General features: G+C 37.0%; 1 protein-coding gene and 1 pseudogene across 3 annotated transcripts in view; one reads left to right on the forward strand and one right to left on the reverse strand.

Moving 5' to 3' along the window:
- ROCK2 (Rho associated coiled-coil containing protein kinase 2) overlaps nucleotides 1-26304 on the forward strand; it is a 167500-nt gene that overhangs the window by 17548 nt on the left and 123648 nt on the right. The window lies entirely within an intron of this gene.
- On the reverse strand, nucleotides 18942-20058 carry LOC101135354 (axin interactor, dorsalization-associated protein-like; annotated as a pseudogene).

Consider the following 26304-nt stretch of genomic DNA (forward strand, 5'->3'; position numbering starts at 1 on the left):
CACTGATAATCTGAATATACCATGTTCTCTATACTCTTTGCCCTTGTGTGTACCTGGATTGCTCTGTCTCCTTCTCTGTTTTATCAGCTTATCACAAAAACAAAAACAAAATAAAACAAACTTCATTTTTTAAATTACAAAAGTAACATATGCCCCTTTAAAAACGGACAATTGGCCGGGCTTGGTGGCTCACACCTCTAATCCCAGCACTTTGGGAGGCCAAGGTGGGCAGATAGCTTGAGCCCAGGAGTTGGAGACCAGCCTGGGCAACACAGTGAAACCCTGTCTCTACAAAAAATACAAAAATAAGCCAAGTGTGGTGGTGTGCACCTGTAGTCCCAGCTTCTTGAGAGTCTGAGGTGGAAGGATTGCTTGAGCCGGGGAGGTGGAGGTTTCAGTGAGCTGAGATTATGCCATTGCACTCTAGCCTGGGTGACAGAATGAGACTCCCCCTCTGCCTCTTTCTTGGCCATGTTCTCTTTCTCATTGAAGACACAGGCATGTGGCTCACAATCTTTCCCCATAAGGCTTTGCCACCATTCGTGGTGAATTTAGAGTTTATGTGAACAGAGGGCCCAGGACTCTGGCTTTATAGTTTCCTAATTTCATCATCTCCAGTTGTCTTTCTTTTCACTTAATTCATTCACTTAATCCCATGGAGCTACTCTGGACCTCACCATTACCTGAAAATCGGCTTTACCTTTGAGGTCTTAAATTTAAAACACTGTCCTAGCTCTGACTCTAAACATTTGAGATCTGTAGTTCCTTGACATCTCTAAATGGTTCTTTTACTAGCAGGCAGGAACCCATTTTCCATCACTTTAAACTTCTTGCCAGAATCCTCAGTGTCCTTGTCCTCATGAATTTTCATCATATGTATCTGGCAAAACCTAAGTTCTGGATCAGTTTGTCTCTTTGGCCAACAAAAAAAAGCATTTGTTGAGCAGTGATGGATAAAAATCACACACAATTACCCAGATTAGTGGTACTGCAAATTCATGGTCTCTAGTCCCTGAAAGAGCTGTCAGGGCTGCATTGCAATTCTTTTATTCTCCATAAGGGCTATTTTAATCATTCTTTTCTTTCTTTAAACTTAAGAAAGAAAGTATCCTCCCCAGATGGTCTTCCCCCTTCATGGGAAAACAGAACCCATGAAAAGGAGACCCCTTATATTTCCTGTTACTTGACTCACCAGTTTATCTCCTCCGTAGCATTTGTTCTTCCTTTCCTTCTATTTCAGTGGATGAGATGTTCCTCATGCTGCCTCAGGCTGATTCTCCAACTGTGCTCTGGTTCTTATTCTTTTCTTCCTGCTGATTAACGCTATGTCTTTAATCTCTCTCTTAATTCTGATTATTTCCCATCTCACTAATAAACATGTTCATAAAACAACCAAAATACCCCTAGACATAAGTCTCATTTCTTACTGCATGATATGGTCAGAAAATAAAAAACAAAACAAAAACGAAACCTCAATTCTTTCTAGCTTCTGCCTCCTCCTCTCACCAGCAAAACAAAGCCCCAAGCTTGTGTACTTCTCTGTTGTCTCATGTTCTGTTCACTTCTCCATACACTATAATGTCTTCTCTCATCATTCACTAAAACTGCTCGCTCCAAGATCATCTGGACTTCTTGCTGCTAAAACCATCATCTTATAGAATGTTCAAAAGTACTTGACACTTGTCAAATTGCTGTCTTCTGTTGGCTTCTGTGACAGTACGCAAAGCCTCAGCTGTTTCTCCTTAGGCTCCTTTGCTGCCTTCTCTTCTTCTGCCAAATGGAAATGTTGCTTACTTTTTTTTTATTTAAATGCATTTGCCATCTTGGTTTTGTATCTTTTGCAGGACTTTATCATTTGTATGTTGATGCCTTCCATTTTATCCATCTGAGAACTTGCATTTGAGCTTCCGGCTCACATATCCAGCTACCTACTGGTCATCTCCACTTGGATGTACTGCAGATACTTAATGATAACATATCTACAACTACATTCTTTTTTCCCCTATTGCTCCAAATCTGCTTCATTTCCTTTGGTTTTAGATTCAGTGATTGTTTCCACTATCCATTTAGCTTGGATCAGGCCAAAAATCTAGTGTCTGTTATCTTTGACCTCACATTGTTCCCAGATCTTATCAGCGTTACCTCTTAAAGGGGATTCACTTTCCTCCCATATCCCTGCTTCTTTCCTATTTCAAGTGACTATCATGCTATTTCTAGATTATTATGGTATTCTTTTCCCTGGTGTTCTTTCCCCCAGCTTTTCTAGTCTTTTATCCATTTTCTACTCTCCAGCCAGACTAATTATGGAATGTAAACTTACCCTGTTATTCTCTGAAGTATTTAAATGATTGATTTCCCATTCATTCAGGGAAAAGTTAAAATTGCTAATTATTTCCCACAAAATTGTTTGTGATCTAACTTCTGCTGACTTCTCTAACCTGTCGCTTGTCCCTTACTCCTCCCTTTCTCTCATATCCCACCCCATATTAAATAACTTTCATTTGAAGCTGCACCATTTTTCTTCCCATCTTCAAGTTGTTAAAAAAACCTAGATCCCTCTGCTTAAAATACAAATGCCAACTCCCCAAATATTAACTGTAATGTAGTATGGGGAAAAACTTCTGTAGCATTGTATTTAGTTTGGTATGAAGTTGGATTCTGGAAGGACAAGACAAATATGTACAGTTTTCCCTCAGTATCCAAGGGGGATTGGTTCCAAGACCCCAAGACCCCTGTGGATACCAAAATCTGCGCATGCACCAGTCCCACAGTTGGCCCTGCCAGAACCACATACACAAAAAGTAGCCTTGCCTTTGGTAGTGGATGTGCAACTCACGGATAAGGAGAATTGACTGTACTTATTGGAAAAAAAAAATCTACTTCTAAACAGACTTGTGCAGTTCAAACCCATGTTAAGGGTCAGCTGTATTTATAATAATGTCTTTCAGAAACTGATCTATTTCTGTATTAAATAATAATGGAGAATTGGTTTGTATAGCATGAAGGGGATTTCCTTAGAAAAGTGTTTCAAATAAAGTTGCTGATGGAAACTCATGCTTCTTGTGAGCATTTCTATTATGAGAAGTATGGATAAAATAGTTGGCTAATGGAAAAATGGTAATATAAATGCTGGGCATAAAACTTCTTTATAGAAAACGAATAGGTATTTTAAATAATAAGCACTTGAGACCTGTCATGTTGAATAGAGGTTTTTATGATGTACTATTAAGGTTATTGTCATAGCAGAAATAATACAAGCAAGACATACATCTCTTACTATGTGCCAGGCACTGTGCTTTACTAACTTGTTAGATTTCTGTGTCATTTTTCCAGTGCCATGAAAATAACAAGTTCTTTCAAGATTGGCTTCTTTTACTTAGCAATACGCATTTTAAGTTTTCCCTCCATATCTTTTCATGGCTTGATAGCTCATTTCTTTTTAGTGCTGAATAATATTCCATTGTCTGGATGTACCATACTGTACCCACTCACCCACTGAACAACATTTTGTTGCTTCCAAATTTTGCTAATTATGTATAAAGCTGCTATAAATGTTTGTGTGCAGGTTTTTGTGTGAACATAAGTTTGTTTTGTTTTGTTTTGTTTTTTGAGACGGAGTCTCCCTCTGTCGCCACGCTGCAGTGCAGTGGCATGATCTTGGCTCACTGCAACCTCCGCCTCCTGGGTTCAAGCGATTCTCCTGCCTCAGCCTCCCCAGTACAGGCACTCACCACCACGCCCAGCTAATTTTTGTATTTTTAGTGGAGACGGGGTTTCACCATGTTGGCCAGGATGGTCTTGATCTCTTGACCTCGTGATCCTCCAGCCTCGGCGTCCCAAAGTGCTGGGATTACAGGCATGAGCCACCGTGCCCGGCTGAACATAAGTTTTTAACTCCTTCAGGTAAATACCAAGGAGTGCAATTGCTGGACTGTATGGTAAGAGTGTGATTCCAGCTGTATGACGTTCTGGACAAAGGCAAGAGTAAGGAACCAGCAAAAAGATCAGTGACTGTTAGTGTGGAAGAAGAGATGAATAGGTGGAGGACAGAAGATTCTTAGGGCAGTGAAAACACTATATATGATACTATAATGGTGGATACAGGTTATTATACATTTGTGTGAACCCATGGGATGTGCAGTACCAAGAATGAATACTGACGGTAACTATAGACTTTGGGGGATAATGATGTGTCAGTGTTGTAGGTTTGTTAGTTGTAACAAACGTATCATTCTGGTGAGGGATGTTGATAGTGGGGGAAGGCTATGTGTATGCAGGGGTGAGGGGTATGTGGGACATCTCTGTACCTTTCAGTTTTGATGTGAACCTCTAACTGCTCTTTAAATAAAGTCTTTTAAAAAACATGTTCTTTAAAAATATTCTGCACTTAGGAATACTTACGAATTCAAATATGGTTTAAAATTTTTCTAAAAAATTATGACCTCTTCTGGGTAGTATAGAGGTAGTTGCGTACTTTTTGCAAACATATTGAGAAACCTCTTACCTGTCTGATTAAAGTTATATTAAAGTCAGAACATCTGAGTAGCATATATGTCTAATAGTATGTAATTTCACCCAATTCTTTGAATAAAGGTTTATTCATTCTGTACCTGAGAGATTTAGTGTCTTTTAGATTTAATGTCTTACTATTTGTTTTCTCATTTAATACAATTGTGAAATTTGTAGGGCAGATATACAGAATAGAGGGGAAACTGAGGTTTGGAGATTTGTCCAAAGTCATGCAGCTACTAAGTGGCAGAACTGGAAAAATATCAATGTCTGTAGATTTCTGAGACAGTATTCTTTTTTTCATTATGATGCTTATTTTCTGAAGTAAAACCTCAAGCTCTGAACAAGAAATTGGTTAGCTATTTGGACAAGCTGGATGGCTATCTTAGAAAAGTAATTAATAATATTAAATGTTTTAACATTAAAAGGATTACAAACTTCAGAATATTTGTCAGTGATTGTTCAACTTGTTTACCCTAAAAAATCCCCTTAGGTTCAGGTTAATCTTCTTCACTCTTCTCCAAAAGAGCACTGCTTTGGATTTTTTCATGTCTGCAAGTGAAGAGAGCGTTTCACTGTATGATCTATACTTACTGGAGATAATGATTAAGAACTTATCTTTAAAACTCATTAGTTGTTAGTGTGATTTTGTTCACTGACCATTTGACCAAGCTAGGGAGGAAATGGAACGCATAACTCAAGAAAGGGTAAAGAAGCTCTTCACAACTGTGGTATCCCATAATGGTAAAATTAGCCAAAACCAAAAAGTACATATTTTTAACTTTCTACCACATATAAAATAATGTTTAAGACATAGTCCAGGTACTTTTAAGAAGTTATAGTTTGGGAAGATAAAGCTTATTGTCAAGTGGAAAGTTAAATGATGAATTAAAGAGCTATAAATACAGTAATATAAAATGATACCTTACTTGCTATTTGAGCAGCAGATAACAAACACCCTGAATTAAGAATGGTGGCAGTCACCATGCTTTGGAAGTATTAGAAAGAAGAGCATTATGGATGCTCTTCTAATGCATTCATCACATGAATGTGACAATGGCAGCAACAGTCATGATGATAAGAATAGTAGCAAACACTTAAATGGCTACTGTTTCTGGCATTTATATATATATAAAATATATAAAAATATATATGTATAAAATACATATACACACACTAGTGATACCTTGATTTCTTAACTTTATTTTTTCTTATTCTTTTTAAAAAACTGATACATTAGTATGAAAATTATGTATATTTATGGTGTACAACATGATGTTAACACCTCGATTTTTGAAAGATAGTTTTGATTTGTGTAGTCTTCTAAATTGACCGTTGTTTGTTTTGTTTTTGGCTTAAATAACGGAAATTTATTATCTCAAAGTTCTGGAGTCTGGAAGTCCCAGATCAAGGTGTTGGCAGGTTTGGTTTCTTCTGAGGTTTTTCTCCTTGGCATGCAGATGGTCGCCTTCTCACTGTGTCCTCACGTGGCCTTTCCTCTTGCTTGTGTACCCCTGGTGTCATAATCTCCTCTTCTTAGAAGGACACCAGTCAGACTGGATCAAGACCCACTCTGATGACCTTATTTTAATTTAGTCATCTCTTTAAAGACCCTATTTTTAAATACCAATGACATTTTGAGGTACTGGGAGTTAGGACTTCAACTCGTGAATTTTGGGGTGGAGGTTGAAACATAATTCAGTCAGTAACTATCCATCTATTTATCTATTTTTAAACCTATCATTTTTAACGTGGAGTGCTGTAAGACTGAAGATGCTTCAAAGAATGAATATGTATATGAAAACTTGTGATCGAGTTTTTGTTGTGATCCTTCCTCCTTTGATCAGTGTAAACTGGTCGCTTTCCTGTCTGTAATACAGCTTTCAATTCCTACCTTTCAGGATTATTGTGGGATAGATTGACTGCTTTTGTTTTTGTTTTATTTAGTACTTTTAAAACATTGCTCCACTGTCTTTAAAAAAAAAATCAGTCCAGAGGTTTATTTATTTGAGACTAATAATTTATTTGGCATTCTCTGACCCAGTGATCCACCTGCCTCGGCCTCCCAAAGTGCTGGACGCAGTGGCCACGCCTGTAATCCCAGCACTTGGGAGGCTGAGGCGGATGGATCACTGGGGCAGGAGTTCGAGAGCAACCTGGCTAACATGGCGAAAAACCCTGTCTCTACTAAAAATACAAAAATTAGCCCGGTGCGGTGGCGTGCACCTGTAGTTCCAGCTACTCAGGAGGCTGAGGCACGAAAATTGCTTGAACATTGGAGGCGGAGGTTGCAGTGAGCTGAGACTTCAGCCTGGATGACAGAGTGAGACTCTGTTTCAAAACAAGAAAATAATTTGATCCTTTTGTGCCTTGCTTTGTTATGCCGGTAAAGAGCAGCAGTTAATCTAGAGCTAATCTTTCCATGCTACTGAGGGAAAAGCCTTTTGAGTACAGTTCAAGTCCCGTGAATTGTAGGGTTTTCCATTCTGGCTAGCATGGCAGGAATTATTCTTGTTCAGCTCTTGGGAAATGTGTCATGTAGATCATGTAGTCTCATGTAGATATGTTCTCTACTGAAGAATCTAGGGGGAGTACCTGTGTTCTTTCTCTGTACACCTCCCTCCTCTCTGGTACTCTGCTCTGTTAACTGCATTGGCTTCCTTGGCTTCTAGCTCTGCTTCTGCAATCCAGGGTGACCACTTGGCTCAACTTAGGTTCCCTCTCTGGGCATGGTCACCTGGTCACCTGAAAGTGGCCATGATAGGGCTCACTTTGTTTTTCTCCTCTCAGGGAGGGACCACCGTCTTTCACTGCCTGATATCCAGTGTCTTGAAAGTTATCATTTCATTTATTTTTTCTGGTTGGTAAGTTGTTTCAGGTGGCTGGAAGGGGTAGATTCTAGATATTTTAACTTAACTCCCTAAGCATTAAATGTAAACCCATTATCAGACTAGAGTAAGACCTATATTAAATAATTTTATCGCTTCATAATTTATGTAAGGTATTTATCACAGTGGTGACAAGGCAAAAAAAAATTTTTGCTGTTGCTATCCTTATTATCTCATCAAAGGACTCAATGTTAGTGTCTTCCTTACATTTAAGTGTTAAAGTATTTAAGATGAGATCCAATCCAGCTGATTACAGCTGCACCACGAGACGGTGCTATTGAAGGAACCTGGTAGTGGGTAAAGAATATTGAAAAAGTTGATATAAACATTATGGCAGCGGCCCAAATAGCTATTATTTTCTTCTTTGTACTAGGAAAACCCCTGGAATGTATTTGGGTTTGGGCTGAATGAAGACTACTTAAAAAAAATTTTTTTTAAAGCAGTTTTGTTGCTGTGTGTGATTAGCCACATGAGTAAGTTGAAGCTATGGAATGTGAACACCAGAGGTTTGTGAGTAGCTTCCAGGAAGAGTCCTTATAGGGAGTGAATGTATCCTTTTCTTGCAATTGCCTTTTAACAGTTGGTGTTGGTGCTTGCTATTCCATGTCATTAGGTGGAAGCAGTGGATTCAGGTTAACAGTAACAAAGCTGAGGAGCTTAGGTCCCTGATTATCATTGGAGCCACTGGATCCACCCTGAATAGTTTTAGGGTGTTTTCTGGTTAGGTTTTTCTGTCACTTGCAGCTGAATCAATCCAAACCAATAATATAATTTATTATGATAATATAGTATAAAATATCCGTGATATTTAAAAATTACCATTATTTCTTTAATATTGCCAAGGAAATAAGGTGTTTAGAAATGTGTAGATCAGATGGGACGTATCTAAAAATAATAAGAGCTATTTATGACAAACCCACAGCCAATATCATACTGAATGGGCAAAAACTGGAAGCATTCCCTTTGAAAACTGGCACAAGACAGGGATGCCCTCTCTCACCACTCCTATTCAACATAGTGTTGGAAGTTCTGGCCAGGGCAATCAGGCAGGAGAAAGAAATAAAGGGTATTCAATTAGGAAAAGAGGAAGTCAAATTGTCCCTGTTTGCAGATGACATGATTGTTTATCTAGAAAACCCCATCGTCTCAGCCCAAAATCTCCTTAAGCTGATAAGCAACTTCAGCAAAGTCTCAGGATGCAAAATCAATGTGCAGAAATCACAAGCATTCTTATACACCAGTAACACACAAACAGAGAGCCAAATCATGAGTGAATTCCCATTCACAATTGCTTCAAAGAGAATAAAATACCTAGGAATCCAATTTACAAGGGATGTGAATGACCTCTTCAAGGAGAACTACAAACCACTGCTCAACGAAATAAAAGAGGATACAAGCAAATGGAAGAACATTCCATGCTTATGGATAGGAAGAATCAATATTGCGGAAATGGCCATACTGCCCAAGGTAATTTATACATTCAATGCCATCCCCATCAAGCTACCACTGACTTTCTTCACAGAATTGGAAAAAACTACTTTAAAGTTCATATGGAACCAAAAAAGAGCCCACATTGCCAAGTCAATCCTAAGCCAAAAGAACAAAGCTGGAAGCATCATGCTACCTGACTTCAAACTATACTACAAGGCTACAGTAACCAAAACAACATGGTACTGGTAGCAAAACAGAGATATAGACCAATGGAACAGAACAGAGCCCTCAGAAATAATACCACACATCTACAACTATCTGATCTTCGACAAACCTGACAAAAACAAGAAATGGGGAAGGGATTCCCTATTCAACAAATGGTGCTGGGAGAACTGGCTGGCCATATGTAGACAGCTGAAACTGGATCCCTTCCTTACACGTTATACAAAAATTAATTCAAGATGGATTAAAGACTTAAATGTTAGTCATTTAAAACCGTAAAAACCCTAGAAGAAAACCTAGGCAATACCATTCAGGAGATAGGCATGGGCAAGGACTTCATGTCTAAAACACCAAAAGGAATGGCAACAAAAGCCAGAATTGACAATTGGGATATAATTAAACTAAAGAGCTTCTGCACAGCAAAAGAAACTACCATCAGAACAGGCAACCTATAGAATGGGAGAAAATTTTTGCAATCTACTCATCTGACAAAGGGCTAATATCCAGAATCTACAAAGAACTCAAACAAATTTACAAGAAAAAAACAACCCCATCAAAAAGTGGGCAAAGGACATGAACAGACACTTCTCAAAAGAAGACATTTATGCAGCCAAAAGACACATGAAAAAAATGCTCATCATCACTGGCCATCAGAGAAATGCAAATCAAAACCACAATGAGATACCATCTCACACCAGTTAGAATGGCTATCATTAAAAAGTCAGGAAACAACAGGTGCTGGAGAGGATGTGGAGAAATAGGAATACTTTTACACTGTTGGTGGGACTGTAAACTAGTTCAACCATTGTGGAAGACAGTGTGGCAATTCCTCAGGGATCTAGAACTAGAGATACCATTTGACCCAGCCATCCCATTAGTGGGTATATACCCAAAGGATTATAAATCATGCTGCTGTAAAGACACATGCACACGTATGTTTACTGCGGCACTATTCACAATAGCAAAGACTTGGAACCAACCCAGATGTCCAACAATGATAGACTGGATTAAGAAAATGTGGTATACTTTTATGGAATACTATGCAGCCATAAAAAAGGATGAGTTCATGTCCTTTGCAGGGACATGGATGAAGCTGGAAACCATCATTCTGAGCAAACTATCACAAGGACAAAAAACCAAACACCGCATGTTCTCACTCACAGGTGAGAATTGAACAATGAGAACACTTGGACACAGGAAGGGGAACATCACACACTGGGGCCTGTTGTGGGGTTGGGGGAGCGGGGAGGGATAGCATTAGGAGATATACCTGATGTAAATGACAAGTTAATGGGTGCAGCACATGAACATGGCACATGTATACATATGTAACAAGCCTGCACGTTGTGCACATGTACCCTAGAACTTAAAGTATAATTTAAAAAAAAAAAAAAAATATATATATATATATATATATATATAAATGTGTAGATCAGGGCGGCTTTAAAAAATAGCTTTTTGAAGTTAATAGCTGTTTATGTATATGCCTGGTGTTTTACAGACATTTTATGTCCTTTATTTCCTTTTCATAACAATGCTGCAAAGTTATGTTATTATCTCTGTTTTATTGATACTATGAGGTTTAGAGAAGTTACGTAACAGTTGCGTTGGTAGAGTTAATATTCAATTTCAAGTCCGTCTGATTCCAAATCACATACTTTTTTCACTAACCCATGCTTTTCTAACTCCTTTGCTTTAAATTTTTATCTCTGAGTATCTTCTGATTGGTAAATTAATCTATTTAGGAGATGCCCTGTAAAAGTGACTAAATTTATTATTTCAGGCCACTTATTTCTTTTGTTTCTTATCATGTTGACATAAGTTACATGTCTTTTAGTTACTTGCATCATTTCTGTGGCCTCATTCGCAGGAAAAGTTAAGCTTTCCTGAATCTGTAAAGTTGAACACCACCATAAACTCTGGACTCATGATAATTTAACCTTATGTTATATACCATAGATGAGAGTTTAGTCTGAAGAAGGTCTCAAACTATTAAGCTTCTTAACTGTGCTGGTATCCTCCATCAATTAAAGGTTTGGTTTATGTATGGTTAGCTTTAAACGACCACACTTAGGATCTGAGGAAAACCATTTGACCCTTCTAGTCTATTCTAAGTCTCTTAATTCACTGAGAAATTTTGATGCATTTTTAGTTTTCGTTCACTTACTATTTTGTTTTAGCCCTCTCTTTTTGTTCTGGAATGACTTATTAGCAGTCAGAGGACAGACATACCATATCCTAGGAACCTAAGCATGTCAAGAATTACTTAAAATACAGGGTCGCATAAAATGTTTACGTCTTAAAGAAATTTACTTTTTGTAATCTGTTATGGCAAAATATTTTTAAAGCCTGCATGTTCCAGACCTGTTCTACCTGTTACCTCTTAACTGAGATGAAGACTGCATACCTGAAAGAGAAATTCACTGGTAGAAGAGACACATGCCAGAACTACTGAGAATTAAGTCTTTGTTTATGTGACCTTTTAGTTTGTTGAGTCTTTCCTTTTTTGGAGTACATGAAATTAAACACTATGGAATAATTTGCCATTCTCAGCTGTTAATGTATTCCCTATGCTGTAGAATTTGTTAATGCTACCTTTATTGTTATATAAACCTGACATGGTTTTTGACTTTAGTAATTGACAAAGTATGGATGTAAATTTAACAAGGAAAAACATTTAAAATTAGTAATGTTACATATACAAGTGTTGTATAAATTCTGAATTTTCTTGGTCTCTAAGACCTATCCATCACCTCCTCTTCCACCCACCTCTGATACTGGATATACGTAGTATTTATTTATATCTATTTATTTATTTTGCCTCTTTTGCCTTTACAATAGTTACCCATTTTCCAACTTCTCAAGTTGGAGTGCTATCAGTTGAGGGTAGTTGTATTGAGTAGTTCTTTTAAAGAGAGCTTTCTTAGGGTATATCCAAATACTTCTCTTTCCAGTATAATAGCCATTAGCTACATATGGCTAAGTTAATTAAACTAATCAAAACAACATAAATTCCGTTCCTCAGTTGTGCTAGCCTTGTTTCAAGTGCTTAGTAGCTACATGTGGCTAGTGGCTACCATCTCGGACAGCACAGCTTTATAGAACGTTTGCAGTGTTCTGTTGAGTATACTTAATAATCAGAATGTGGACTGAAGAAGGCCCCTGGTACAACTGTATTTTAGATATATGTCATTTAATAATGTACTTATGGCTTTAATTTCTGGCTGAGGTTGTTCAAAAAAGTGAAGTCTTTAATCCCTGTGAAGCTTGCCTTGCTTACCAGTCTACATTCTGATGAGTTTTCTCACTATGTTTTGAAGTCTTTTACAGTGCTGCCTATTTAACAGACAAATAGGACTTTGCTTGTTGTTAAATGATTTGCCAGAAAAAAATTATGGATATGTTTTTAGAAGTTTATTATATTCCTGATTATAAGAGTAACAGATGTATTATAGAAAACTGGAAAATGTAAAGAGTAAACAATAAAAACTTATATTATGCCGACTCAGATAATTTACTGTTTTTTTTACTAGTTTTATTCATAATTAAAAAAAATTTAAACTGTTGAGAATTTATCTCATAGTTTATTTCCATTTTGTTCCCCTAACATTGTAGCATAAGAGTTTCTATATGATACTGTAAAACAACAACAACGACAACAACAACAAAACACTCTGAAGCATACACTGCAGTATTGAATTCAGTGGTTACAATTGCTTAACCATTCCCTGTTGTTGGACATTGTGTTCTGTGTAATAGTGCTCTTTGTTTTGTAAGATTACCCTTGTAATCTTACAAGGGTACATCTCTAACTTCAGAATAATTGTTTTACTTTTTTTGGTAATTATTTGTTAAGTTTGTGTCTTATACTAGAGTATAAGCCACGTGAGTGCAAGGACCATGCCTTGATTACTTGTCTTAGGTCTTTTTTGCATTGAGAAAGGATATAAAGTTATTTTAGTGATATTTTTATCCTCAGTTTATATCATTGTGTCTGATATATAGATACTTGTTTGACAAATTGAACTTAGATAATTGGATTTTTCATTTTTATAGGTTTTGCTTATGGATAAGAATATGCACATTTTAATAAAGTAATAATTCAGCTTTTTGGACACATTCCTTTAGGGATTATAGTCTCATTTGTAATATACATTTTTCCTTTTTTGCAGCTCTTTTCACAGGAGAAAGTTTTTGGATATGCCATTTAAAGTGATGAATAATTTTCAAGGACATCTATATTTAAGCATCATATTTGCCTGGCTTTATCACATACCACAATATGGTTTAGCTATTTGAAGAACATCTTTAGTGGCAAATGCAAAACAGTGAATCATGGGTGCTGAGATACTGGCCACATTTAGTTATGATACAGCTTTGTAGCTTGTATAAGTTGATTTCAACAGTGTTCTAAAAGGAGCTATGAAAAGCAAATTTGAGGATATGTATAGTTTGGTTTTTTTCCCTAAACTTACTGGGTTTTGCATGTAAAATGTGGCAGATAAGAAACCTTATTCATGTAAATATGGTATATGTTGGAAATTGTAATATGTTGGTACCAATAAATGTACTGGTAAATGAAGTTCTAAACTATTCCTAAACACTATTTTAAATACCTTTAACAGTACTGTGTTTTAGTGAATAATAGTAACTAAACAGCATGTGCAATGCAGTCAGTTTCTTTAAAGAACATACAAAGGACGTATGTCAGTCAAAATCGGTATAAAGAGAGCAGCAAATTAGAAAACATTCATAGTAATGTTTTTAGTTGCTACATTAGACTATGAGGAGAACATTACTATTACTGTGAAATACAAATTGTTGACTGCAAATAGTTTTTCTGGTATCATTATAAATGCTTTATTCATTTATCATAGTTCTATAGTAATACATTTAAATCTACCTTATTTTTAATAGCTTTTAATATTCCATTGCTTGGATAAATTATTTATCCATTACCCCTACCAAAGGATTTTTGAGTCACTTTCTTTACATCTGAGTATCAAAGAATGTTCTTATATATATTTATGCAGATTCTAGGAAAAATGCTGTAATTTTTTCCTGTACTTCTGACATTTCTTCAGTTAGTGTTAAATGTTTTTATAATAAGGACAAAGTAAATATTTATATTTGTAAAAAATGCTTTAAAAAGTTGTTTAAGTATTTGAGAGGAAAAATTAGGTTATTTTCTCTCTTTATAACATGCACCAAAATAAACTCCAGATAATTAAAGAGGATAAAGGTAAAGTGAGAAACCATAAACAAAATGAAACTATACAAATTCCCATCTGATCTAAACATAATAGATATGAAAACAATCATAATGTAGTTTTTATTTACTGAAAGTGAACAAAACTAAAAGAGAAGTTAAAAGAGAGAGAAAAAAACTGAGGAAAACCATGTGCCCCAAAAGGCAGACACAGCACTATTATTTTTAACATAAAGAGGTTATACAAATTCACCATAAAACCTCAAATATCAATAGAAACATGGTACCAGGATTTAGACAATTCACCAAAGAAATGCAAATGACAAAAATAATGCTCAGGATTTAAAAATATAAAAATTAAAACATCAATAAGAGATAATTTTATTCTTATAAAACCCAAAAATATTTTAAATATGGTAGCATCTGCTGTAGAAGAGCATAAATTTGTCCCATTTATTCACTGCTGGTCAGAGTCTTTCTTGTTAGTTTTAATTTGTCTTTAGTTAATAGTTAATAGACTAGAACAGTTGTAGCTTTACAGAAAATTAAGCAGATGGTACAGAGGTCCCATGTCACAGCTACTCCATCCCCTTCTGTTTCTGTTATTAACATCGTACCTTAGTGTGGTACACTTGTTACATACAGTTAATGAACCAATGTTGATACATTATTATTAACTGAAGTACATAGTTTTCTTTAGGGTTCATTCTGTGCTGTACATTTGTTTGGGTTTTGACAGATGTGTAATATCAAGTATCCACAGTTACAGTATCATACAAAAGAGTTTTACTGTCCTAAAACTCCCCCGTGCTCCACTTCATCATCCTCCTTTCTTTTTCCTCTTGTTGCCTCCAGCCACTGAGCTTTTTGCTATCTCTAGTTTTGTCTTTTCCAGAATGTCATATAAATGGAATTGTCCAGTGCGTAGGCTTTTCAGAATGGTTTCTTTCACATAGAAATATGCATTTAAGTTTCGTTCATGTCTTTTTTGTGGCTGTATGATTCATTTCTTTTTATTGCTGAATAATATTCCATATACCACAGTTTATCATTTACCTATTGAAGCACATATTGGTTCCCTCCAGTTTTTGGCAATTATAAAGCTGCTAAAAACATTTGTATACAGGTTTTAGGGACAAAACCCCAACATAAGTTGAGGAACATCTATTCTCAGCAATAACAAATGCATTATTAATACATGGAAAAAGATGAATCTCAGAATTATACTGAATGAAAGAACCAGTCCAATAAAGAGCACATACTATTTGATTTCATTTACATTAATTATATAAACTTCAAAGTAATTTATAGTGATAGGAAAACAAATCATTCGTTGCCTGGAGAAAGTGGGGGCTTTTGAAGAGGGGCAGGAGAGAGGGATTTTTAAGGAGTACAGGAAACTTTGTGGGTTGATGGATATGTTCATTATAGTGACTGTGGTGATGATTTTATGGATGTATACATATTGACAAAACTTATCAAATTGTACACTTTAAATGTGTGCTATTTATTGTACGTCAGTTTTACCTTAATAAAGCTCCTTTTTAAAACGAAGCTTAGAGTTTAAAAGAATATAAAGTATATGCTAAAAACTGGGAAAATTTTAAAATATAGATTTGTTAATTTATTGAGAGTAACTGTAATAAAGCCATTTAATTTCACCTATGTAGTACTTAATGAAAAATATGTTTTTCAATACAAAAAGTTTAGTGAGAAGAGTGGCATTGCTCTGTAATTTTGCAAATCTTTTTAGTGTCTGACTTTAGTAGGAAACGACGGCTGGATTCTCATCTGCTGCTTCATGTCATCGGTTGTGATATGTTGTATTTGTTGAAGTAAATGAAGAAAAATCATCATTGTACATATTTGTAGTTGGAAAAGGGAGGGGGATAGTAATAGCCTTTCTAGATAATTCTGGATATTCTTCAAGTTCTCTGTTGAAATCCCCCATCTTGATATCTCAAACATATTAATAGCAGTGATTTTGAAGTTTATGTTAAGTTTCTTGATCTCCTATAGGGGTGTGTGTGCGTGTGTGTGTGCGCGCGTGTGTGCGCTTTCTCTCGATTTTATGATATTTTAGTTTTATCATCTGGTATGGCTGCTAATGTTTGACTGCTGGGCATTGCATGTGAAAAAATTGCATAGAATTAGGTAACATTGTCTTCAGAAAGGATTTACGTTTTCTTCTGGCAGTTACTGTTGAGGCAGACTACCTTAATCTATTCAGTAATTGAACTGATTTGAGGCAGATTTTTAATCTTTTGAGGGTTGGTCTAGTTTTGATTTTTCCTTATTACTTCTAGGGTATAGCCCTTTAGTAGACTCCATTAAAAACCCTGGACTTTTTCTTCTTCGTAAGTCCAGAATGCTAATTTTTGTGTTCCCTACTCTGCAAGAATGCTAGAAGCTCTCTTAGGCTTCTCAACTTCAGAGCTGCAACTTTGTAGTCAACTTTAGGTTCACTTCTTTCTCCACCCAACACCCTGCCACCTCAAGGATTTTGGTTTCAAATCTTTACTGCTTTGGGGGCTCTCCAGGACTTGAGTAGATTTTTAAAAATAAATTCGTTTGGCCTTTAAAGCTTTTCCTCATTGATAAGATTGGCTCTATCAAATTAGTCTATCATTGGTAGAGATAGAAATCTCCAGATTGTCTAAGAATTGTTTGTTTTTTAAAAAAGTGTTTCACTGTACTAGATAGTAGAATTTCAGGGGCTTGATATATTATAATTACTCTCATGCTGATTTCATAGCTAGTTGAGAGTTGGAGAAGTAAGTTAGAGATCAGAATGTCATCTATATTACTGGTGAAATCTAGGATGCAGGCTGTGGCTCAGATACAGGACAAAACTGTTGTCCTAAATGAAATTTGAGTCATAGATACATTTTTCTCACAGAGGTGAAATCTTCCTTGCTTTATTACAAGAATAAGAGTAGATGAGAATAAATGTGTATCATTTATATGGATCAAAATTCTGGAAAATTAAGTAATTTAGTGTAACTTAAAATTGTAAATCACTGTTGTGGTCAATGTGTGTTATATAACAGACATAGGTTGTATATACAACCTATGATTCTTTCTTCAATTGAGCTTATATTTTTATGAATTTTATGAATTGAGCTTATATTTTCATGAATTTTGCAGAGCGTGGATTTGTAGTAAGTAATGTTTAGCATGCCAGGATATAAAATATTATTTTGCATTCTCAGGAATTATCAAAAAATAGAATATTTTGTGATGATTATGTTTGCCATTTGGTAACCGTTCTGCAATCTGGTTATTTGCTGTTCATATTCGGAATTTATCTAAGAGTCAATGAGTTGTGTACTCCAGGAATTCTCTCAGTATTGCAGTATATGTCACAATAATGTGGCAATATCTTTCATCAATTCTAAGCCATGTGATTAGGCATGTTAATTGTAGGAATCACCCATTTAAAACTGCTTGACTTTGAACCCAACTCCGCTTTAACCTTTTTTTAAAAATTGTAAATAAGACTTTACAGTAATGGCCAGAACTCATTTAGTATTCCCTGAGGTTGTAATCAGTGCTAACACCAGGTGACACAAATGCAGTCAAGCTACTTCCCTTAAAAAAACTCACCAAACTTTAGGATCAGATTACCATAACATGGGCTAAATTAAAAACAGAAATGAAATACATAGTATTTATTACAGGGATATTTACCAGGAAAAGAAAGTATCTTTAGGCCATGTTGGTTTGACTTTTATTTTATGTAATTTTATAATTAGTTCAGTCCATTCATAGAAATCTCTTAAAGAAAAATTTTGACATAGCTCTTTTTTTTCTTTCATTTCTTTTCTTTTTTTTCTTTTTTTTTCTTTTTTTGGAGACAGGGCAGGCTGGAGTGATGTGGCATGATCTCGGCTCACTCCAACTTTTGCCTCCAGGGCTCAAACCGTCTTCCCACCTCAGCCTCCTGAGTAGCTGGGACTACAGGCATAACGCCACCATGCCCGGCTAATTTTTGTATATTTTGTAGAGACAGGGTTTCATCACATTTCCCAGACTGATCTCAAACTCCTGAGCTCAAGTGGTCTTCCTGCCTTAGCTTCCCAAAGTGCTGGGATTACGGACATGAGCCACCAAGTCCAGCTGATGTAATACAGTAATTGATTGGTTTCATATTAGGAACATTAAACTACATTTTTGTATTTCATATACTCATTTTTGTGATTTTTAAAACAATTTTTTGGTGGAGATGGGGACTGAAATAACTTTCTAGGTATAGAACCCTAATTTGCAATACTGTTTCTATTGGAAATTCAAATTTTATTTACAAATTTAAATTTCAGTCATTATCAAAGAACCAGTTAGGTTGTAAGATGGGTGGGAGTCGTGTGTAAGCTCAATTAAATCAAACCATCTTTATTTTGTGTATACTGCATACGCACACACGTGTACATATACAGTCATTCCTCGAAGTCTGTGGGAGACTGGTTCTAGGACCTCTAGAGGATACCAAAATCCATCCTTGCTCAAGTCCCTTATATAAAATGGTGTAGTGTTTTCATATAACCTGTGCCCATCCTCCTGTATACTTTAAATCATTTCTATATTACTTATAATGCCTAATACAATGTAAATACTATGCCGATAGTTTTTTTTTTAATAGAAAGTAAAACATGTTTCAAAAGCTACAATAAACCTGTATCCAAAGGAGTCCTATACATCAGTGGTGTGCTAGACTTTGAATTCTGTGGTACAGCTTTGCACTGGACTCCCTCCGGCCTACTGGTCTGGGTACGGCTTGCTTCCTGCCTGTTGAAGGGTGAATATGCTACACAGAGCTATGATGGTTTCTACTGAGTGGTAAAATTCACAGAAGTTCCAGGTTCATCATGTCAGGATCATTCCTTGTGCAAAGTTTGATGTAGATGAAGATAAAGTGGTTTCTTGGTCAATAATTGCAATTGCTTTCTTTTAAAGTCAGTGGGTTTCTTGTATAGTTCTATTACAATTGGCCCAAGTTTAATTTCATCCATTTCCGTGAAAGCAAAACACTTGGTGCTGGTAAACCTTTTTTTAGGCTTGTAGTGTTTGAATTCAAATAAGATAGCTGCACCTTTGGTTAATTTTTCAACATGCTTCTGGAGCTCAGTGTCGACATTAAAATGAACATATGTATCTTCTTTTCTTGAAGCCACAGGAGTATCTTGCACAGGAGTTAAGTCTATGCCATTCACATCCTTTACACTAACTGTAATATAGGGATCGATGCACTGCCCAGCATCTTTCAAACCAGTTTTCTCAATTCTGATAGTGAGTAATGTCATTCCTGGTTCCAATGGCAACCTTGTTAAGAAAGTACCGGGTTCGAACTCTAGCAGGAAAAGAATCAGGAGACCCTGCTCCAGCACCACCCTCTTCTTCATCTTCTTCAAATTCCAAATTCTCTTCTTCACCAGGTGCCAAAATTCTTCTTAATGGGACAGGCTAAACATCAAATGGGAATTCTTTATTATATGTAAGAATATTCTTTAGGATTGGTTCTAGCTTCTTCAGGTTCTTCAATTTAAATTCTTCTTGAGACTGTGTGGACTGTAAAGCTGTACTTCGCAATTCTAAGCATGTTGCAATTTTGCCTATGGTTTTCTTTTGTTCTTCTGTGAATTCAGAATTATTGTGTTGAGCTTGGGCCCCTTTTTGTAGATGTCTTGCTAATATCTGATGCTTGTCTGTCGCCTCCACCAGCTGGCCCCAAGAGTTGCAGTCGGCGCCTCTCCTAAAACTGGCGCCCCAGTGCTGCAGCAGACTCCGGGTCACCTCTGACATGGCCGGTCCCCACCCCATCCCCTCCTGCCCCTACCCCAGCAAGGCCGGGTTCTAGGGCGCCATCCTTCCCAGGCCTGGCCCCGACATTAACAGGGCCAGGAGGACCGCTACGGCCACCACCGCCACCCACCGAGGAGCCGCCCAAGCCCATTTTTCGCCGATAGTTGTTATATTGTATTGTTTAGGGACTAATGACAAGGAAAAAAGTCTGTGTATGTTCAGTACAGATGCAACAATCTGTTGATTTTTTTCCTGAATATTTTCAGTTCTGATTGTTGAATCAGTGGATTCAGAAACCACGGATATGGAGGGCTGACTATATACAGTCTTTTTGGTATGTTTCATTTTCAGAAGTGTTGGTTTAGATTCAGATATATTTGTTATTTAGAAGTTTCTTTAAGATAATGTTTTCTGGCTGGGTGCGGTGGCTAACGCCTGTAATACCAGCACTTGGGGAGGCTGAGGCGGGCGGATCACGAGGTCAAGAGATCGAGACCATCCTGGACATCATGGTGAAACTCCATCTCTACCAAAAATACAAAAATTAGCTGGGTGTGGTGGCATGCGCCTGTAGTCCCAGCTACTCGGGAGGCTGAGGCAGGAGAATTGCTTGAACCTGGGAGGCGGAGGTTGCAGTGAGCTGAGATCGCACCACTGCACTCCAGCCTGGTGACAGAGTGAGACTCCGTCTCAGAAACAAACAAACAAACAAAAAGATAATGTTTTCTGTCATTTTGGTGACAATTATGCAAGAAAGGAAGGTCAGCTTCATTACCTGGTACACAGGAGAAAAAAGTATTTATAAAATGGGATGCTACTGATTTGACTACTTCATGTGTAGAAACCATAAGATCATCTTTAGATTTTTGAATTATACTTTTTAAAGTACAAACCATTCAGCGTTTTATAATACTGTAAATTAATTGAAACCATTGTTGTTAGTGTAATTATAGCCTCGGTAGTTTTTCAAGGAAATGTGGTAATGAAATATCGAGACCTCAGTTACATATGTCTTTTGGTTTATACCACTGACTTTATTAGAGTATTAGTTTGGCGTCATTCTTTTTTCCCCCAAGAAAACCTGCTTTCTGTATCTTCCCATATTTTTCAAGCAGGTCTGCTATAGTTAATTCCTGTCTGTCAGCATTTGGATTGTTTATACTGTATTTCCCACATGGTGTTGGTAGGTATTTTCTTGCTGTATTAGCTGGCTGCAGTATTATGGCTTTGCTTGCTGATGGAAATAGGTTTGTTCACTAAGCTCCTTTGGGCAAGGACATTAGCTCATCCATTTATGCTGTAGACATATTTGTTGAAATGATATCCCATAGCTATCAAGTTAACAGTGGAGTTTTTACCTGTTTCTGTATTCCTTGCTTTGATTGAGAAAGTGAACTTATTTTGCAATTGATTCTTAAATCCCTTGTGTTTAAAGGATTTTATGTACACTCAGTCATTTAATGAATATTTAGTAACTACGGCATGCCAACCACTGGTTTAGGCAGTGAACAAAGCAGATAAAATATTCCTGCCTATCAGTTTGCATTTTAATAAGGAGCTAGATAATAATTTAATTGTTTGTAGGATAGTGATAAGTGGTAAGGAGAAAGAAGGTAAAACAAAGATAATGCGAAATATAGAATTTTTAAAGTTTACATATTATAATAAGTTCTCCCAGAAAAAAGGTGACTTTTAAATGAAGACTTGGTGGAGAGCTACCACCAACTGGTGCAGTTATATGGGTGTGAGCTTTTCTGACAGAAGGAAATAGTGAGTCCAAAGTCCCTGAGTCAGGAACATGCCTTTTGTGGTTTTTAAAAAACTTCTTATTTTGAAACAATTTTATAAACTTACTGCATACACAAAACGTTTGATTTGTCAACTGTCCAAATAATGTTCTTCATAGCAAAAGAATCTGACCCAGGATCATATATTCATCCAGCTCTCATGGCTCTCGAATCTCCTTCAATCTGGAACAGTTCCCCAGTCTTGACTCTCATGCTGTTGACAGTTTTGATGATTACAAGCCATTTATTTTGTAGAAATTGTTCCAGATTTGCCACTGGGAGCCCTTTCATACTGGCTTATATGTCCTCTTGACAAGTCACCATCAGTCCTTGTACACTTCTTTACTTATTTTTAAACTTTTTTCTTGAAATAATTATAAATTCACAGTAACTTTGCAAAAATAGTACAGAATGGTCCTGTGTACCCCATTTCCCATAGTGTTTATATCTTACATAACTATAGTTTATTCTCAAAAGGAGGACATTGACATTGATACATTGTGTATGTATAGCTCTATGCCATTTTATCACCTGTGCACTTCCTTCCTTTTTGGCAGAAGATGCTACAAGCTCATCTTATCATTTTCCTACTCCAGCCTTAGAATCAGCTATTTCTCCAAGGAGCCCTAGTTCCTTTTAGTGAAGAGTAGTATTTTAAAACCAAGATCTGAGTGCTAGATGAGCTCATTGCTATGGGAGTATCTATTGTACACCAGGCCCTTTCAGTGGTCACATCCAGGAAGCATGTGCATGCATGTAAGTGTGTGTGTGTGTGTGTGTGTGTATATATATACACCCACACAGACATTTATCTACATCTATATTTCTATATCCATCTTTATTTTTTTTAACTTTATTTTTGAGACGGAGTCTCGCTCTGTTGTCCAGGCTGGAGTGTAGTGGCATCTGCTCACTGCAACCTCTGCCTCCCGGGTTCAAGCAATTCTCTTGTCTCAGCCTCCCGAGTAGTTGGGACTACAGGCGTGCGCCACCACGCCCAGCTAATTTTTGTATTTTTAGTAAAGACAGGGTTTCACCATGTTGGCCAGGCTGGTCTCGAACTCCTGACCTCAGTTGTTCCACCCTCCTCGGCCTCCCAAAGTGTTGGGATTACAGGCATGAGCCACCACACCTGGCCCCCTGTATCTTTTATATAATGAAATCTGTTAATTCATATTGATACCTCTAGTTCCAGCTCAACACCATGAGTTCATTGTAGTGTGCCCAACCTTCCTCCCCCATATTTGTATTTATTCTGTCATTAGTATGAGCCTAGTTCAGTTATTACATAGTAACTAATTGGCTGAATTCCTCATATTTAGTCAGTCTCCCAACCCTGTAAAACTGTGGTGCTGCTCAATTTTCCCTACTTGTTAGTGCCCTGTCTGCCACTGAGCTACCTTCCTACACCATTCCTACTTCTTGTGTAGGGTACCGGTTGTGATTTCGAAACGTTTAGAAGGCCAGTGTGGCAGAAGCACAATGAGTGAGACAGAAAGTAATGGGAGGTGAGGTTTGAGAGTTAATAACTAGGTGGATGCGAGCAGATGATAGACTCAAAGGCTGGGAATTGTGCTTTACTCTCAATGAAATGGGAAGCCGTTGGAGGTTTTGAACAGAGGAGTGACAGCATCATTCTCTGTGTTCCATTGAAAATATTCTGAGAAGAGAGAGAAGGCAAAGTTGGAAGCAAGAAGACCTAATGGTAGACATTTGCAATGATTCCAGCAAAATGTTGGTGATTTGTAAAGGTGGTGAAATCTGGTGGAGCTCTGGATTCATTTTGAAGGCAGTCTTGACCAGATTTGTAAGTGTTAGGATTTGGGCTCTTGAGAGAAAAAGCAGTCAGATTTGAATATTAACATTATTGGCCTGAGTATTTGCAAGGATGGAATTGGCATGAATGGAGATGTGAATGACTGAAGGAGGGAAGTGGTTGTAGTAGGAAAAGGAAGGGGTAGGGCATAGTTTTGGACATTATTGTTTGAAATACTTAGTAGACATTCAGAAAAAGCTGATAAATAGCAAATAGATATATGGGTCTTGAATTCAGGATTTTAGTTGGAATAGAGATAATGAATTTAGGAGCCATCAGCACATATTTAAAGACGCAAGACAAGATGGAGTTCGAGGGAGTGAGTGAATTTGAGAGAAGAGGCCCAAAGACAGGAGAAAACCAGTAAAGTATACTAAGAAAGGGCAACCAGAGAAATATGTGATAAACGATTTAAATGGGTTTTCATCAAAGCAAAGTAGAAAAAGTTTTCAAGTTTTTGAAAATAATAGGTCAAGGCAGTCCTGACCAAACTTTGACCTGTTATTTTGAAAAAAATAGTGAAGGACTGTCTAAAGATGTTTATAGGTCAAATAAGATGTGAACTGAGACATGATCATTGGATTAGCAACATGTAGGTCACTGATAAGCTTGAAAAGAAAAGTTTAGGAGTGTGATGATGACTGTTAGTCGGGGGAGATCTGATTGTAGTGAATTGTAAAGGGAATGGGAGGAGAAAAACTTAAGACAGCTAGAATAGGTATCTCTTCCAAGAAATTTTTCTGTAAAGAAAAAGATTGAAACGAAATGGCAGCTGTATGGGAGGTAGGGTCAAGAGATTTTTTCTTAAGGGTAAGAGAAATAGCAACATGTTTCCATGCCAATGGCAGTAATCAAGTAGAGAAGGCGGCGAGAAGAAATGAAGAGATCATGGGAGAATTGCTGTTGTGGTGTTAATGAGTAAGAGGGAATGGGAGATTTAGTGTGTAGGTGGAGGGATTAGCTGTAGCTAGGACTGTACATCCATAATAGCAGGAAAGAAAGTAAAATGTGTGGGCACAGATGCAGGAACGTGGATAGATTTGGTGATGAAGGCTTGTACAAGTTCTCAGTGAGGTAAGAAGCAAGATTTGAAGAATTCTGCACTTGAGGAATTTACAGCTAATAGATGTGAGATAAGCTGTGTACAAAAATAACTTTTATAAGGACAAAGTGACATCTTCTTTGAAGAACATGTAATGTGTAGGAGTTAGGAAGGAGAGATTTTTATCCTGGAGGATCCTGAAGATTTCACAGAAATAAGTTTTATCTGAACTGATCTTTGAAGAATAGATAAAAATTTGAACAAGTAGAGATGACTGAAGAACTTTAACTTTTTAATTTTTTTATTTTAATGCTTAGCACTCAGCCTTGGTACATGGCTACCCCTCAGCAAATGAATGAGTGTTGAATGTTCTGTGGTGAAAGACTGTGGGGAAAGTGATGGAAGTAGAAAGACCAAGGTGAAAGGTGAAAGTTTGGGTGGTCCAAACTTTCCAGTGGATACTGTTCAATAGATACATAATGTGAGCCACATATATAATTTAAAATTTTCCAGGAGCCTCATTTTAAAAGGTGGAGGGAAACAGATGAAATTAATTTCAATAAATATTTCATTTAACCCAGTATAACAAAGTATTATTTTAACATGTAACCAATATTTTAAAATTATTAACGAGTTATTAAAACAGTTATTTCATATTCTTATTAGTACTAAGTCTTTGAAATCCAATGTGTATTTTACATTTACCAGAGCATCTCAGTTCAGGCTAACCACATTTCAGGTGCTTTGTAGCCAGATGTAACTAGTGCCTTCTCTATTGGACAATACAAATCTAGAGCAAATGTGAAAGAAGGGTCGTAAATAGTGGGAAGTCAGATTGGAGAAGGTCAATGGGGCAAAGTATTACAAATGCTAGTTTAGACTTGATTTTCTAGGCATTTGGAAGGTATGGAATAATGTTAAGGGTGCCTGTAATCCCAGCTACTTGGGAGGCTGAGGGAAGAGAATCACTTGCGGAGGTTGCAGTGAGCCAGACCGTACCACTGCACTTCAGCCTGGGTGACAGAGTGAGACTCCGTCTCAAAAGAAAAACAACAACAACAACAAAAAAACACCCCACCCCAACAAATTTGAATATTAAGAAGAGCATGAAATGTATAGCTTTATGTTTCAGAAGGATTACTCAGCAGTAGAATGGAGATGTACTGGAGCAGAGGGAGATTAGAGGCAGGGAAACAAGTTAGTAGGTAAGAAATAATGTGAATCTGAAACCATAATGGAGAAATTTTGTTATTTCTTTTAAACCATAGTTGCTGGCCGGGCGTGGTGGCTCACGCCTGTAATCCCAGCACTTTGGGAGGCCAAGGCAGATGGATCACCTGTGGTCTGGAATTCGAGACCAGCCTAGTCAACATGGTGAAAACCCATCTCTACTAAAAGTACAAAAATAAGCAGGGCGTGGTGGCGGGTGCCTGTAATCCCAGCTAGTTGGGAGGCTGAGCGAAACTCCGTCTCAGAATGACTTGTACAGAGGGAATGACTTGAAGTAAGGGACAAGGGAAAGGAATTCTAAACCTGACTTACATAGAATGGCGTCGCTTATTAGATGTAGAGTAGGTAAGTTTTTTTTTTTTTTTTGAGGC

The sequence above is a fragment of the Gorilla gorilla genome, chromosome 12 (assembly GCF_029281585.2).
Source record: "Gorilla gorilla gorilla isolate KB3781 chromosome 12, NHGRI_mGorGor1-v2.1_pri, whole genome shotgun sequence".
Taxonomy (NCBI): Eukaryota; Metazoa; Chordata; class Mammalia; order Primates; family Hominidae; genus Gorilla; species Gorilla gorilla.